The sequence below is a fragment of the Vidua macroura genome, chromosome 2 (assembly GCF_024509145.1).
Source record: "Vidua macroura isolate BioBank_ID:100142 chromosome 2, ASM2450914v1, whole genome shotgun sequence".
Taxonomy (NCBI): domain Eukaryota; kingdom Metazoa; phylum Chordata; class Aves; order Passeriformes; family Viduidae; genus Vidua; species Vidua macroura.
In genome coordinates this window covers 100149706-100153767 of record NC_071572.1, presented here as the reverse complement: position 1 = coordinate 100153767, position 4062 = coordinate 100149706, and the positions used below count along the sequence as shown (strand labels likewise).

General features: G+C 42.5%; 1 long non-coding RNA gene across 1 annotated transcript; it reads left to right on the top strand.

Moving 5' to 3' along the window:
- Positions 1-1880, top strand: LOC128804034 (uncharacterized). Its single transcript, XR_008435908.1, has 3 exons — positions 1-87; positions 596-711; positions 1814-1880. It is a non-coding gene; the product is annotated as an uncharacterized LOC128804034 (long non-coding RNA).
- The last annotated feature ends 2182 nt before the right edge of the window (positions 1881-4062 follow it).

Genomic DNA, 4062 nt, shown 5'->3' with positions numbered 1-4062 from the left:
AGGAAGGGTGGGAGGCAGCCTGCAAAGCCCAGACAGCAATTCCTGGGACATGCAAGCAGTGACTAACTGTGACAGAGCTTTCACATGGTGAGAGAGTCATGGGCAAAGAAGGAAGGCATTTCAAAATGCATATATGAAAGTAGGCATTAAGTTTGATAAAGTGAGGAGATACCAGGAGCAAGGACTGCTGCATAGTGGCAGGACCTGCAGAACGGAAAGTGAAGGGTGTATAGGAAGCTAGAGAAGCATTTGGTGTTTGATGGATGAAGGAAAGAAAGGGGAGGGAAGGAAGATCTATCATGATCTGATGTGCAGATTCATGAGTCAGGTATCAGGCATGCAGAATCAGATGAGTGTTTGAGAAAAACTCCCTTGTAAGCCCAGGAATGACCCTTTCCCACATCCATGGTTTGAAGTTTGTTACTTCAAGTGCAAAAACTTGCAGAAAACAAAACTCCAAAACAGTCTTCATGGTCCATGGTTTTCTTTAAAATTTTAATGTGTTTTTGCCTTTCATACATTGTCAAGTACTAATTTTAATGCCCATTTTTTCTTCAGTATTTCTTAGACTGTTTTGTTTCCATGTGTTTGTCAGGCATGCTGTAGAAGAAAAACTGCTCCAAGTAACTTTTACCCGTGTCCCTGTTTGTACTAAGAAAAGGAGAGCTTGCCAAAGGACCATAGTGTCCTTCAAACCGCTGGTAAATCAATGTAAATGGAAAATCTCCTGTTTTCACTCTAACATATTTCCAGCAGGAAAACAGCTTATCTTTGCCAGGTCCAGAATCTGGTCCTTAGTGATCTTCTTATTGCCATTTCCCAAGGCACTGTGCCAGTGTACTCTCCTGACTGAGGCTGGCTTTTAATACCTGGAACAATCAAAATCCCATGACAGTCTGAGAAAAAACAGTGAAGAACCTGCCTTTATAAAGGAAGACTTGGAATGGACATGTATGCTTTCAGTAGAAACTATGTGTGGGCAAGAAGTCATAACTAGTTGCACTGGTTATAATGAGGAGCAGATTGAGACCAGGGATTTGTGATCTTTGGGTTGAAGAGACCGGCTCCGCGTGCCACTGGAAGTCTCATCACGGACTGCTTGGCAGAGGTTGGAGCCTGTATGTTTATATGTGTCTGGTTTTATTTATAGGGCATTTTGGGATTGTACAGTCCAAGGGAGAAAAGGCAGTGGGAAAAATGCATCTCCTTTCCTGGTTGCCTCATAGAGTTATTATGATCACAACTCACTTCTTAGCAACATACTGTTTACTGAAGTCAGAAGTTGTGTGAAGGGCATTTTGTGAGTGAAAATGACAGAAGTACCTAGAGCATGTTGATTTTGAAGAGACACTTTTGCTGTAAGGAGGACACTTCTGCCATTTGTGCTTTATACCTTGTGCCCAAGAAGCCCACCATGAGGGGAACAGAAATCAAAATGTTCTGTGGTGTTGAAAAATTTCAAGGCAATGAGACATACCTGGCACCTGGTAGGTAGAATCAGTTCATCACAAGACAGCTGAATTGGTTCCTTGATGTTCTCTATGTACTGTTTAATTTAATGCATGGCATTAAAATGCAAGATTCAAGCCAAAAATTTGCCTCTGAAAATAAATCAGGCATCCACCCAAATGCTTGACAGGAGACGAGCCTTGTGTTTTGGCCCTGTATAATGGCTGAAACTCCTGGGCCTGCCAGCCTGGCAGAGTCTGAATCCTGAGTCAAGAGCTGCCCAGGGAATACCCCTTTCCTGTAAATATGTGCTTAAATACCAGGCTGCTGAAATGGTGCATCCGGCTTGACTTATCCTCTGCAGGTGATACGTGAGCAAAGAAAATGGCATGATACAAGACAAATAAAGGCAGACTCTGTAAGAGCAAGACCTTCTTTTTCCTCACAGCGAATTCACTGATTGTTCATTAACGTTCCCACTAATATGAAGTTAATGGAGAACCAAGCTCCCACAAAACGTAATCTGGAAAATGTGGGGCAGATGTTCCTGTGTCAAAATACATGAACTATTTCAGTGAATCTGAAAAGATGTGATCCAGATCCTATTTTATGGTCTGCACTCTTCAAAGTGCTTCCTGGCATGGGGGTAACATTACTTACTGGGACTTGTAGGTGGTTCTCCAAAATAAGTAAGTCAGTGCTACCCACCTCACTGTCCAGACTGGAAATTTCCTGAGCTCCAGAAAAACACAAACATGAAGCTGAAGAATGGTGAACCTCCTGCCTGCAGCTGTCTAGGACAGGACTCCTAATTTTCCCATCCTCCTGCTGCTCTTTTGATGTTTAGATATGTTGTTCCAAGTTCCCATAATGTCTGTGTGTTCTGGCAAGGGAGATCGATAAGCTCTGTACTGTCCAAACTGAATAACAAATTACCACCTGAAGTCTGCTTTCTGAATGTCCCCCCACCCAATTTCTGGGGTGAGCTGTTGATCCGGGTTCACATATGCTGTGTTGCCACTGACTTTTACAAAACAAGCAGCTCAGTGCTTGCACACTGTGTCTCTGTCTCACACATGCCCCCTGTTAAAGAACAGGAATGAACCATTAGAGTTACAATTTGAAAATTGGAAACACGCCAGTGTGTGTCATCAGCTGGAGAAAAATCCCATCATTACACGGCTACTGCAGCATCCTCCTTATTTGTGCCTCCAACTCAAATGCATTAAATTTAATTACACAGTAGTACAACTCCAAGACATATTTAATATATTTGGATAAGAAAAGCTTCAAAAAATCCCACTCCTTCATTAATAATTGAAGCAGCACTTGTGCTGGCAACAGAGGAAAGTGAAGTGATACCAGGCTGTGGGACACGGAGCAGAGGGTCAGCCATAGAACCATGGAATGGTTTAGGTTGGAAGGGGCCTTGAAGATCATGTACTGACAACCATGGGCAGAGACACCTTCCATTAAACCAGGTTGTTCAAAGCCTCATCCATCCTTGAACACCACCTGGGATGGGGCATCCATAATTTCCCTGGGTAACCTCTTCCAGTGCCACATCACACTCACAGGAAAGAATTTCTTCCTAATATCTAATCTAAAGCCACCCTCTTTCAGTTTCAAACCTTTTCCTTTTGTCCTATTGCTACATATCCTTGTAAAAAGTCCCTCTCCAGTCCTCCTGTAGCCCCCTTTAGGGGCTGGCAGGTGCTATAAGGTCTTGTTTCCAGGCTGAATAACCCCAACTCTGTCTTGGGAGTACAATTGGAAACTGTTTTAATAAATACATACAAATAGTGAATTTGTGATCATTTAATCCTGAACATGGAGTGAACAGAGGCAAAAACCCCATTAGGTCAGCTACTGTGTACCCCTGGCTGTATAGAACTGAGCCAAGAAATGTGCTTCTGTTGGATCAGCTCTCCACACTCCAAGCAATTCCTAAAATTTCTTCCTTTGTAATAAGGTTTTGTTTTTTCCCTTTGACAATGGGCAGTTTAAATTCACCTTGTGGTTTCATCCACTGTTGCTAATTTCATCCTTTCTCCCAAAGGAGGTAACTCCCCTTGGTATGCAGACCCTTCAAATATTGATAAGAAAATCACTGTCCCTTTTCTTTTGCAGATGTGTTTAAGCCCAGCTGCATTCATAGTTAGCCTTTCAAATCTTCCCTTCTGCAACCCCCGCATCCTTTTTGCTGCTCTGCTTTTACAATTTCTCATTGGGTATATGTCTTAGCATTTCAGCTTTGATGGTAACACAGCAGCCAGGACAGGTTTGCCAAACCCTTGCATACAGAATGGAACACAATTAATACTGTTATTCTTCCATTTTACAATTGGAGATAGACAATTTGCTTTTCCTTGGACTCTCTTCCCACCACCTTCTGAGCTGGAACAGATTGTTCCCTCCAGTGTAATTTCAGCCATATTCAGTCCTTTAAATTGTCTTTGGATATTTTCCCTTAAAAACAGGGGAGGAAAAAAAAGAGGAAGTGAATGAGAATCTTCCACAAGCATGGGCTTGACATAACTTGACATGGCACTGTTAAACTCAGTCCTTCAGGGGAGCTAGAGAACTCCAAACTCTAAGGGGAATCTCTATTCA